The sequence below is a fragment of the Maylandia zebra genome, linkage group LG14 (assembly GCF_041146795.1).
Source record: "Maylandia zebra isolate NMK-2024a linkage group LG14, Mzebra_GT3a, whole genome shotgun sequence".
In the NCBI taxonomy this organism is placed as follows: Eukaryota; Metazoa; Chordata; class Actinopteri; order Cichliformes; family Cichlidae; genus Maylandia; species Maylandia zebra.
The window spans coordinates 37,475,841-37,489,179 of NC_135180.1; the positions used below are offsets into that span (position 1 = coordinate 37,475,841).

The 13,339-nt window shown below is 42.0% G+C and overlaps 1 protein-coding gene and 1 long non-coding RNA gene across 5 annotated transcripts in view; one reads left to right on the plus strand and one right to left on the minus strand.

Moving 5' to 3' along the window:
• The window catches only part of si:cabz01090165.1 (leucine-rich repeat and fibronectin type III domain-containing protein 1-like protein), a 413,549-nt gene that overhangs the window by 243,255 nt on the left and 156,955 nt on the right, over positions 1-13,339 (minus strand). For 3 of the 4 annotated variants that reach the window (XM_023152987.3, XM_014408967.3, XM_014408968.3), the window contains exon 3: positions 5,033-5,160. The gene's annotated coding sequence lies outside the window, so the exon portion shown is untranslated. The remainder of the gene's footprint in view (positions 1-5,032; positions 5,161-13,339) is intronic. The other variant, XM_014408969.3, reaches the window with a different exon arrangement.
• LOC143421970 (uncharacterized) lies at positions 5,742-6,157 on the plus strand. The gene is made up of 2 exons (XR_013101570.1): positions 5,742-5,906; positions 5,992-6,157. It is a non-coding gene; the product is annotated as an uncharacterized LOC143421970 (long non-coding RNA).

Consider the following 13,339-nt stretch of genomic DNA (forward strand, 5'->3'; position numbering starts at 1 on the left):
ATGTTGAAGCCAAAGAAAAGGACAGCTTTGGACCATTTTGTGGCGCGGTGTGTTCTCCAGAGGTGGAAAATAAGCTATTACTGTTTTGCTGCATATGCCCAGGTCTGTAATTTCAGGTCTCATTTTATTTTGAAACAGAAACAGTTTTGATTTTTTTTTTTCATTTTATTTTTAGACCATAACAGTTTCTCTTGGGATGGAATTATGAGCACAAATAAGGATGTTTTTATACATGCTGTAAAAATTCAAGGTTCAGTCAAGGATTCTCCAGGAAGCAATGAAAGAATAAAGCCAGAGGGTATATTACAAAGTTCCCCACAAACACAAAGCATCATATACAGTAGCTTTAGCATCCAGAGAGGGGAAAGTGCAATCTATTTTTTATCTGTATATTTGCCAGATAATTGGCATGCTACTATACTTATGGGGGGAAAACGCCCGTCCTCATGAGTTTGAAGGCATTTGACTCATTTTGAGGTTACAGTATATATTTAGGTTTAGGCTGAGAGTTAGGGTGTGTGTGTGTGTGTGTGTGTGTGTGTGTGTGTGTGTGTGTGAACACTGGTACTCTGGATAAATGGCTGTAAGAAATAATGTAGAAAATAGAAAAAAATCCAGCGACTGACTCTGTGAGAGGATGTTGTGTTCTTTCTTCGTGTATGCTCGCTCTGTGATTGGCTGAGAGTGAAGCTGTTCCCTCTCATCCCCCCTGCTCTGCACAAATCAGATGGAGATGACACTGATATATAGATATAGTTCTATGGGGAGCAGCGCTTGTCTCGTCATCCTGATGTGTCATCAGGCTCATCAGTCCACATTCACAGTTCATCCACCTTCCTGTTCCTGCGTATTAAACACATTATGAGGCCATGGGGGCAGCAGCCCGGTGGGATAGACCGAGAACACTGACACTGAGAGCATCACTTCTTTTAGGACTAAATACACTCATCCAAAACACTACGACTACTCTGATATGAAGCATATAGAGCTGATTATCTCATAACAACAATCTGGCCTGTATTAGATGAAACCTGAACAGTAACATCTTTGTGTACGCGAGAGAAACAGAAGGACTGGTCTGGTGAATCTCATTAACTGAAAGGTAAGTGGTGAGCGTAACGATACAAACTACAGCCCTGTGAATACGTTTTTGGCCCCTAACAAGAGCTCTCAGCATGGGTCAAAGGTGAGAGAGGGGCTGCTGTAACACAAGAATGACACAAAATGTGAATGATGTACAAGGATGTGTTGAGACCCATTGGTAACCGCTGCTCAACGTGGAAAACGCCTACAGTGGGCACGAAAAGGTCTGAACTGTTCCTTTAAGCAACGGCAGGTCACCTGACCTGCTGAGTCACATGGTCCTAGCACCCTGTGAGGGAGTAAGGCTGGTGGTGGGGCATGACTCTCTGGGAAATGTTGTGCTGGGAAACACCGTGTTCAGGTATTCATGTGCCACCTGGTCTGCAACAACACATGCTTTCAGTGGAATGGTTTCCCCCAAAGACAGTGACGTCTTTCATCAGGATAACAGAGCGACACAATGAGACTTTAACAATCTGCTGCAGACGTCTTGGAGTTATTAGAGTCCGCGGCTCAGTGGGTCAAAAACGGTTTGGGGACTTGGAGGGCCAACAGCATCTGAGACAGATGGTCATCATGGTTCATCAGTGCAAAGTCAGTTATTATATCATTGCATACTTAAAGACACAATGTGAGTTTCTTTACTGATTCAACAGTGTCTTCCACCTAGAATAACCCCTGATGAAATCATGGGGACAGCACAGTACTGTAAAAAATGCGAATAAGGGATATTTGACGACCCCAAATGAGACCACAGAAGATTCTTAAATTGCATTTTCTTTGCAGTTTTTTCTGTTACTTAAAGAAGCTTGTGGAAGAAGAAGTGTCACGTGTTCTGAATTTGTTCTTTCAGCTCATATTTCATGTTGTCCGATGCTACAGTAATACAGTACAAGATCTCTTTAATGGACAGGAAAATTTATACCATTTTTGTGAGTGCAGTACAGCTCTGACCCCTGCAATCCTCTTACAGCTTTTCTTCTTGGACACTTGCACTGTGTGGATGATGCAGGGATTGCGATTTGTTGCAGCTTATACTATTGTGAGTCACTCTGGATAAGTTGGCTAAATGACTCGGTGGGATGTTTTCACCAGGACATTTTTTCCCAGAATAAAATAGCTGCAGAGACTTTCAGAATAAAGGTGTAATGACAGAAGAGAAGAAGGATTATGGAGGTGTGTGTTGGGCTAATTTAACTTAATGAAGCATGAAATATGGCTTGCATGTGTAACAGAGTACAACATTTTACTAATCGAAATGTGGCTAATTAGAAATCCCAGTAATTTACTTTTTAGTAACAAGCTTTTAAAATGAAACATTTAATAAGAAAACAAACAAACAAATGAATGAATGTGCAAATCATAGGTAGAAAATTCAACAATTTCTCTGGTTATGGAGAGATTTATCACATGTGGTGTTCGTATTAGTAAGAGGTGACCTGAACAAACATACTGTGAACATTACTGGGGATCGTATCCCTCAGACACAAACAACATGATTCTTTAAGACTATTATGTTATGTTAGACAGCTTTACGACAGAGTCAATAAATTATTAATAAAATAATAGATAGAATTATGTCACACTGATAAACAGAGCAATGGAAAATTGCTATTAAACAATATTTAATGGTGGTTTATAATCTGTGCCCTGAGCACACTTTGTGTGTAGATTATTCTGTAGAGATTCTTCTTAGTGGCAGGTGAACATTAACCGATCATCACTTCAGTAAACAGAATTTATGTGTCAAAATCGCCCCTTGTGTTTTGTTGTCAGTAAATTTCACGTCATTTTTTCATTATGTACAGAAATCCTTTCTTTTGGCTTATTTCTGCTCAGTGCCATTCAGCAAAGCTGCTGGAACACATTTAAGTGCAACAGCGCTGTGGGGAAAGTGGCTCACGAGGCGCTGTCGATACGTCCAGACAGACTCCATTTCTAAGGCATTCTTTGCTTTAATTTCTACAGCCTCTTGTGATTCCTTCAACCGAGCCAAGTCTGTCGTGCCTGCAACCAGCCGACCGCGCCAAGGCAGGTGGCTGTGTTGGCCCAAAAGAACCTTTGCAATGTTGGAAATCTGTCTTCATTAAAATGCCTTATTTCAAACCTCACAAGACTTTGAAGGACAATCCTGTTTTATTTCCCAGGTTCAGATATTTGTTAGAGAAGTAACTGCAAAGTAATCAAAACTATCAAGTTCTACGATTTTGATTAAGAACTCAAAGTAGTTACATTATTTTTATTTTTTTTAATGTAAGTGGTGTAACTATTCGTAACTATGTTAAAAACACATCTGTTAGCATCAGGATGCACGTAATGTTTTATGTAATTTCTAATAATAATGTGTTTTGTAATGATGATGTGACAGAATGGAGCTCACACACATGGAGAGGCCTTTTACATGAGGACAACAAACACACACTCACAGTATTACCGGCTGTGCTGCACACACAGTCCAGTTAAAGACACTATAAACATATTCCTGGAAGAAAACCAACAGAAAGGACTGAACCAGTCCCCTCAGGTCACGCTACATTTGAAAGAAGCTGTTTTAGCTCCCTGCCCACAGTTTTCGTCTGACGGGCTGACCCTTACAAGCTTCAATTTTCCCACCCAGAGTCGGACCTGAGATCAGGGTATCTGCTCTTTCTGACATCATAAAGAGTGAAAGGATCAGTGCATCACAGCAGCCTGAGCCTGCATATCCAAGGGACTGGGGCACCTGAAGTCTGTCCATTCAGAACTCTGGACTCTGAACAGTCAAGTAAAAGGTGGCATCTAAAAATGTCATAGACAAGGCTACGACATGTGGTGCGCTGCCTACTTGCACTTCTACCTAATCCATCTAGCTACACCAGCAAGACCAACCACACCAGCTATTACAGCTGTACGTAGGGCTGTTCGATATAACGATATATATCGGATGACGATATAAAAACGTCTATCGTTTCATTTTACGCTATCGGTTGTTTCGTGGTGTCGCAAAATAAACTGTTTACGGCAGTATTTTTCATCATTTTGATGGTCACTGTAGTGGCTATATTCATTTCTTAAAGTTCTCTCTTTCTCTTATATTTTATATAACCGTTCCACATAAGCCTTTCACAATAAAGCTCAAGATCCTGTTGAGACTTTTCAAAATAAACTGAATCACGTGAAAGAGCAGATTATTTACGGATGAGAATTAAAAAAGAGCCGTCAGGTGCTAAAAAATAAACCTTAGACTCAAACGTTAGAACAGGCTTTTCCCCGCAGCACGCCGTGTAATAAATACAAAGAAAACGGCGGCCTTTACAACTTATGTCTAAAAATGTGTCGTTTCATGCATCGGTTAAAACACTCGACTGCAGCTACATGACGCGCAGCTGGAAACACTTCACGTAAGTCGAGCTGCCCGAGATTCACAGAATTTACAGAAAATGTTACATTTTTGTGATTTATATCGTTATCGGGCGATAGAATTCGTATATCGGGAGATGAGATTTTGGTCATATCGCACAGCCCTAGCTGTACGCATATGATTTCCTCAGGGATTAATATGATATTCTGATTCTGACACTCCTGATTGACCCAAAAAAGGAAAGGACAAAAAATAAAGCCCGTTTTTGTTGCCGGCCCAAAGTGGTGCCATAGAAGGTCTACGGCAGGTCGGGCTGACGGCGAGTACCAGCACCAGAACCCAGCATAAGAAACATTATGAGCATCTCACACCAAGCAGACAAGCCGCTCTGCACTGGTCTCAAATAAACCACGTATTAGTTCATGATCACTTTTCCCCACTTATGCATCGGCTCTTTTCAGCTGAATGAAATAACTGGAGACGTACCTTCTAAAAAAAACTAAGCCCCAAAATTACCAAGCTGCTTTTCAGCACTTGTAATTTTTCCAGACATACAGTCAAACCACACAGAGAATTATCACATTAAATATTCCATTATGTACGACTTACCTGAGTTTCTTGGGGAAGCAGGAAGTCCTCAGGTAGAGTTGGTCCTTTTATGATGAATTCACATTCCAGTCACATCACTGGCCTCAGGGTTACAACAGGATGACAAGCTAACAAGGACACCCTCCTACCTGCAGGAGCGCAGAGGAAGAGGGGGAGGAGGAGGAGGAGGAGGAGGAGGAGGAGAGTTGAAGAGAGGGGTTGAAATGAGACAAGGAAAGAGTGCAGGGACAAAAAGAAGAAAGAGAAAAATGTCAACACGTTGCATCATTAATTCATTAGTATTCCTAAAGATTCTTTGCCTCTATTTTCTGTCCCTGCTGTCACTTCTCCTCCCTCTTTTCCTCTATCACTTCTTCCTCTCTCTTTTTCGCCCTCCCTTCGAGGCTGCTCTGCCTCCTTTCCTTTCATCCAAATTCCTCAGCAGGACCTACAGAAAGGACGAAGGGAAGCTGCGGAGCGAGCGGTGGTTTTACAGAGTGACAAATATCCGAAATGAAAAATGAAAATACTGATAACTCAAAGGTTTGTGCTGAAGACAATTAGCTATAACAATTCATTTGTCAGGGTCCTGGGACTGGGCGACCCAGGATCCCTGAGCAGTTATGTATTATATTATTATTATTATTATTATTATTATATGTATTTTGGTATTGCTGCTGCTCTCCTCCATGATTGTAGATGTGTGTGTGTTTATGTCTGTGGGGACGCTTGGAGGATGGAGCTCAGCCACCTGCAGGCCTGAGGGGTGTGGCCCTGCGGAAGGACTGGCCACACCCGAAGCCACACACCTGCCGCTGATCAGGGCTCGTCGGGGGAGCTACTTAGGAGAGTCTTGGAGCTCCCACCGACGCGGGATCATTGCATGAGACTCCACGTTAGTCACCCTGTCTAAGTTTAGTCAGAAAGTGTATGCCTGCCATTTCTGAGTGTCCTGACAGCTGCGCTATTGTTTCCCGCAGGAAGAGCGTGGAAGGCACGGAGAGCAGCGAGCACCGGGGGGTGCTGACACGGGAGCAGAGAGCACACGGACTATTCACGGGAGACACGACACGGGAGTCTGGGAGAACACGGGGATTTATTGTTACGTTGTTTTCACTCTGTAAATAAACACTGTTTGTACATAGAGCACCGCGCCTGGGTCCTCCTTCCCCACTCCTTCCACGGTGTGCCATGCCGTACCGTGACATCATTAATATTGTCAAGCAGAAAGAATATTTTGAAGGGTTACAAATGGACATGTGAAGTCCTGAATTCTTCCTGAAACAGTTGTTATTGTTATATATTTGCATTTAGGAGCCAGAAGAACTACTCAAACAGTAACCAGCTAATATTATTATTCAGAATTAATCATTTGTGTCAGTTTTCAAGAAAAAATGTCAAATGTGTTGCAGATCAAACACTTACTTTTAAAGTTACAAGCCCATTACATGTCCATTATCAGACAGCTTAACTCTTTCAGTGTTTCTCATGGAAAACACTCAGTTTACATAGCAAACCTCTTACTGTCATGTATATAAGTGCACGCATGTCCATTACGTGACAGCATGTCAGAGTCGTGTTTTATTGTTGCTCTGCATGAAAAAAAGAGTCTTTATATGACAAATTGAGAATAATCTCTGTGTCTACACTTGATCAAAGATCATTTGATGCTTAAACCAAACCCCAGAAGTCTGCCACTACACTCATTCAAACAGTAAACGTGTATGTGTGATCTATGTAGACAGTGAATGTAAACCAGTAAATGCAGTCTTGCTGTGAAGCCTTGGACTGAAAATTCTGGATCCTGACATCGTGGTTGCAGCCCCATGTGATGAGTGAGAGGAGGAATGACTGAAGAACTGAGTTCTGCCCTCTCATGGTAAATGGATGGACGCTTCTTAAATAGTTCTACTTTTTACAACATGTCTCATTCACCCACTCACACCACACCATACCGATTATTGCACCTGCTCTACCTGCTGAGCCACAACCACAACCACAGCCCGTTCATGCTCAATAGGATACTAGAGCACGCCCTGCATCTATTTAAGTGTTTGCTGAGGTCACAGATAATAATAATGGATTGCATTTATATAGCGCTTTTCAAGGCACCCAAAGCGCTTAACAATTCCACTCTCACATTCACACACTGGTGGAGGTAGCTACAGTTGTAGCCACAGCTGCCCTGGGACAGACTGACAGAAGCGAGGCTGCCATATCGCGCCATCGGCCCCTCTGGCCAACACCAGTAGGCGGTAGGTGAAGTGTCTTGCCCAAGGACACAACGACCAGGACAGAGAGCCCAGGGATCAAACCAGCGACCTTCCGGTTACAGATGCGCTTCCCAAAAATTTAAACGCAGCCTCTTAGAAATGAGACAAGTTTGATGTGCAAGATGTGAATTTTTTCTTTTTGTTTTTTTTTTAAAATCAGAGATTTACTTGGAAAAAATGTAATATGAAATAATAATGAAATTGTGGTCGCCCCAAGATTGGAAGGTGAGGGGTTCGAATCCACTGAATGGCTACTCTGAGGTACCCCTGAGCAAAGTACCGTTCCTACACACTGCTCCCCGGGCGCCTGATTGGTGGCTGCCCACTGCTTCACTGAGTGAATGGGTTAAATGCAGAGAAAGTAATTTCCCCACTGGGATCAATAAAGTATACATTATTATTATCATCATTAACAGTGTTGTGCTGTATTAGCTATATAAATGTGTTATTGTTAGCTAAAGAAAGGCATCATGAAACATGAAAAAGCACTTGGAGCCTTTTGTCATCCAAACTGACATGAATGAAGTGTGGTGGATCTTCAGGATGGACTTAATCACACTGGCAATCTGAATTTGATCTCTTGAAAGAGGAATGGGAGTCTGGAGCTGGATTCTGCTCTGCTGAAGTGGGACAATTTGCTTTCACTCACAAGTACCCTCACACTTTGTGTTTGTTCTGGATGTGAAGAAAGTGATTTCAGTCCATCAGTCCACAAATCCACCTCTCTGGGAAGGCAGATTAGTTTTTTTTTATGTGTTATTTCAAACCCACTCTGATGCTTCTGAGCTGAATGTTTCCACCAGTTTCCAACAAACAACCAGTTTGGATGAATTTGTGTGTGTTGGGTCTGTGTTTCCACAAGCCCCGCTAGTTTAGAGACTTATTCATCATGAAGAAAACAAGACAGTCAGCGATCGATCGATTTACTTGCAAGGGAGGCCTCGTCGGTGTCTACCACAAAATGACCCTAAATCGGGCCTCTGCTTGCTGCCTTTTATTGGGAAAACAGTTCACACAATACACATCACAGCAAAAGCACCTCCCACATCGGTATGCATGTGTGTGTGTGTGTGTGTGTGTGTGTGTGTGTGTGTGTGTGTGTGTGTGTTTGAGTGAGTGAGTGTGTGAGAATGTGTGTGTCTCTCTGTGTGCGTGACTTCCAACTGTTTCTAACAACATCCTCAGTCATAAAATGGTAATCTCCCCCACACCCAATATATGGTTCAATTCCTGTATTGGTTCACCGTGCACAACACAGTGAAGCCATAAAAGGGCAGGAAGCTGACCACACAAGAAACAGATCTTCCAGATAAAATGTATCTGCAATAAAACCTCCCCCAGCACAGAGAGGCTGGAGAAGTGGTCAGAGACAAAGGAATGTCTTGATCCTATAGATTGAACTCAGACCTTACAAATTTAAGAAGCACAATGACAACGTTCAACAATTAGACTTAACAGTGTGCACACCCCACAACCTATTATTTTTAAGAGAGATGAATGTGACCGTGAAATCTCAAAAAGTGTCTTTTCAGAGTGACACACTCCAGCACCATGTTTCAATACAGCATCACTGACATCTGTGAGGGACAAAAACACAGATTCAGTATTTCTGCAGCTTTAACAAAGGAAACGATGTGTTTTCAGTAAGCTGCAAAACTCGCACTTTTCTCAGCTCCTATGTTCCTCATCACCGAGTCCACCTACACAGAAAAACCTGCGACCGGCTGTTCTCTTAAGTTTCTCCTGAGGCATGCTGGGAAATGCAAGCAAGTGCTAAGTGCAGCTGATGAGGATGACAGGATTCAGGTATAACAAAAAAGAAAATTAGACAAATATTTCACAGAATAACCTTCAGAGCATCACACGCTGATGATGTATAATGTGCCAACAACGTGCCTGAAGGTGGATTTTTTTCTCAGAGTTTGATATCAGGGTGGTGTGGGTGTAGCGTAGGTGAACAGCCCTTTTGGAGAAACAGTTACATCACATCCTGTGCATCGGCAGATATATACATTTTTCTTTAGTAATACATTTTTTTACTTCAAGAAACGCCCATTTTCGAAATGTATTCACTTGAATCGCCTCCAGGCTTTCAGGCGTGTACTGTTTACTTTGGTTAATTTAGTTTGCATTGCAGTAAGAGATAGAAGTAAGGTAATTAAACAAGGTGATAAAATGAAGCCACAACTGACAAATGCAGCAGAAACACAATTTGTGCGGCGGTGATAGATGACAGAAGAAGCTGGGCTGTAATAACGGTGGCTTCAAAACAAAAAGAAGAGAATTTGATAACAAAATCCAAATGGCTTTAAAACACAGCGTGATGGACGATGGCGGGGAAAAAAACAACAGTGTTCATAAAAAATAAGCAGAAAAGAACATGAATAACAGAGATGAATAAAAGCTGTCCCAAGGGGGAGTTATTGGAAATGAGTGGGAGGAGGAAGGAGGAAGAGGCTGAGTGTTTCATCACCGGGGAAGCTTCAAGCTGTTTTGTTCAGACACTCGAAAGCAGTGGATTTTAGCAATGACAGGAAGCTGTCTCGCCAGACGATGAAATAAACAGCAGATAACTGGAGAGAACGGGAGATCGGAAAACTTCAAATTCACTGTGCCTTCTCCGAAAAGTGCAACGCTCATTGTTTGTGTGAACGGTAGCAAGACGAGAATCATTTTGCTGACATTACAGACGTCGTATTAGCAACGAGATTCTGTGAAAGAGCCCAAAGTTCAATTAATCTGAAGCAACATGTGTGTAGTCGAAGCCTAATCTGATTAGCTCTGCCACAGGGCTAAATGGTAAATGGACTGATTCTTATATAGTGCTTTTCGACTCTCAAAGCTATACAACATGCCTCATTCACCCAATCAAGCACTTTATCTATACTTAGTGCTTTCTAACGACATTCATACACAGATGGATGCATCGGAGAGCAAGTTGCGGTTAGTATCTTGACATGCAGACTGGAGGAGCCAGGGATCGAACCACCGACCTTCCGATCAGTAAGTGACCTGCTCTACCTCCTGAGCTACAGCCACCCAGGAGGTGGAGCAGGTCACAGCTGCATTGTTGCACTGGGTGATGCGTTTCATCATTACCACCAAATATACATGCGTCATTTAATTCAGTCCCACATTCATCAACCTGCTATCCCAACTATGTGATAAATTAATGCTAAAAAATAGCCCTTAAAGAAGGCTGTTTTTATCAAATTTGTAATGTCAACAGTTTTAGAGGCACTACTGAATTTTAGGGCTAAGATTTACTTACAATTCTTATTCCAAAAGCCCAAATGTCAATTCCTGGCTGTACCTCACAGTAAACCATCTAAAATGCTCTAAAAGGCCACAAACTTGAACAATGCCCCTAGGACGTGAGGAACAGGAGACCAGTGTTGCCAACTCCTCAGTAAGGAAAATCGCTATTGGTTGTCCTAAAAGTCGCTAGAAGTCGCTAAATGTCTTCATCGCCTAATTTGCATAATTGGTCATGCTAATGTAATTGTAACCTACGCTGTTGGAGAGAGAAATAACATCGTGGACGAGACATAAAGTGAGTAAAATACGTCCTAAATGCATTTAGAAATTATTTATTACTACAAATTAATATTTTTTTTTAGCAATTATTGATTTTTTAATGTGACAATTCCAAACCTGCTCCTTTATCCGGGCTTGGGCCGGCAAAAGTGACCCGAAATAGGCACTCTGGTGGAGTTACTTTGTGTGTGTGCATGTGTGTGTGTTTATAAGTAATTTTAAACCTTGTGATCCACAAAACAGCATAACAGTAAAAGAAGAACTGACTGCGTTACAGTCAGTGCAGGAGCAGCGGCTTCGCTCATGCGCGATTGATTTGTAGTTTGGATGCATAGGTGTGAACATCTCCTGCCCTGATAGCAGCGGGGGAAGGACTATCCTCCACCTGTGAGCACTTTGGCACGGGCGAGGTGCCCACGGCAGCACCCACTGCTTGTTGAGAGTAAGAGCGATACACGCTTTCACGTCAAAAAGTCGTCATAAATAAGGCTCCAATAACACCAGAAAAAGTCGCCAGATTTGTCGCTAGTCGCTTTTCAGAAAAAAAGTCGCTAAGGTGTCTGAAAACTCGCTAAATATAGCGACAGAGTTGCTAAGTTGGCAACACTGCAGGAGAAACTGAGCAGCAACTGTATAGCTGTATGTGTCAACGCTCCTGGGTTAGTCCATGGCTATTCATTCACTTTTGGAGCCAGCTTCAAGAGTCCTGACATCCTAAAAGAATGATTGTATAACTCAATAAGCATTAAAATGATCGTCTCGATTCCAAAGAAGCGTGTCTTCTAACACGCATTTTCATATAAAGTTTGAGAGCAAAGCTTTAGCTCGAAATGCTGGGTTTATTTGAGGTTGAAATCCACATTTAAGTGCTGCATTCCTGGAAAGAGGGTTGGATTAGAAAACGGATTACCAGGCATGTAGACAAACAGGTTAAATCAGAAAGACCACGGGATGATCAGAAATGACAGAGAAGGGAGGGAAGCAGGAGGTGAATTGAGCCTCATGGCAACTGACAAGAGTGCAAGAGGAGAGCTGGAGTACAGTAAGCAGCACACAGGTGTCTTCTCATCTCTACACCTGTCAGCACTTCTGACTGACAGCTGGATTAGCATTAGCACAACACAGCCACATGGATTAGCGTTAGCGGGCCCGGTGCTGCACAAAAAGGGATTAGCCTTAGCAAGAGCTAATGCTGTAGGCTAAGAGATTAGCACTAGCTATAGCATGGCTCCAAGCTACAAGAGAAAAGATTAGCTGCGTATATCTGACTTCATACTGAGCCACTGTAGATGATCAGGAGCCTACAGGACCAAACAGCAGAGGATTTCAATTTCAAATATGGAAACTGTGGGACTGAAAATGGAAACAGCTTCATGTAGCAACTCCACCAAAACACTGTTAGATAATAACAGGAATAATAAAACTAGAAATACATGCTTGTCATTAAAAATTAAAACATTTTCACGATATTTATGGGGATCTTCTTTGTTTTTCTGGATAGTATTTTTGTTTTATCTCTATATCTAAATCGATTTATTTATAATTTGTAAATATGCTTTATAAATACATATAAATACACAATTATCTTACTTTAAATCAGTTTGCAATGGTGTGAAGCATAATGATTGTATTAGAATTTTGTGAAATATTAAGTATACCCCAATATTAACAGCATGCTGAACAGCTTTAGCAGCTGCAATAACCTCATGCAGTCATTTTGTGTATCTCTTAGGTCATCGAGGAGGAATTTCCCCCACTCCTCTTTAGAAAATAGCTCCAGTTCATTGAAATTTGATGGCATTAATTTAGACACAGCTCTCTTCCCACAACAGGTCGAGGTCTGGACTTTGAATGGACTATTGCAGCACATTGATTGTTTTCTTTTAAGCCATTCAGTTGGAGATTTGCTGCTGTGCTTGGGGTCAGTATACTGCTGCGTGACCTGGTTTGGGCCAAGTTTTAGCAGTTGGACAGATGGCCTCACATTTGACTCCAGAATACTTTGGAGTAAAAGGAGTTTATGGTCGACTCGATGACTGCAGGGTGCACAGCTCCTGCAACTTCAAAACAAGCCCACATCATCATGCTTCATAGTTTGTACAAGATGTTTGTGCTGATAGGCTGTGTTTGGTTTTCACAAAGCTTCTGCTTTGGTCATCCTTGCTGATGCATTAAGCATGATGAAACATGTACTTTAGCCTCATCTATCCAAAGGACATTGCTCTAGAAGTCTTGCTCTACCTGTTGTGTCAGGAACTTGAATATTTAACATGCTAACTGAGGCCTGTACAGTCTGAGATGCAGTTCTTGAGGTTTTCTGCAGTTTCTCTTTACATTGCGGAATCTGACCTCGGGGTGAATTTGCTGGGACATGCACTCCTGAGAAGACTGGCAGCTGTCTTCAATACTTTGCACTTGTGAATAATCTTTCTTACTGTTGAACAATGGACTCTAAATTGTTAGACTGATGGGCAGCAGCAATTGCTTCTTTAAGGTAAATGCAGATGTTTTTCTGCTG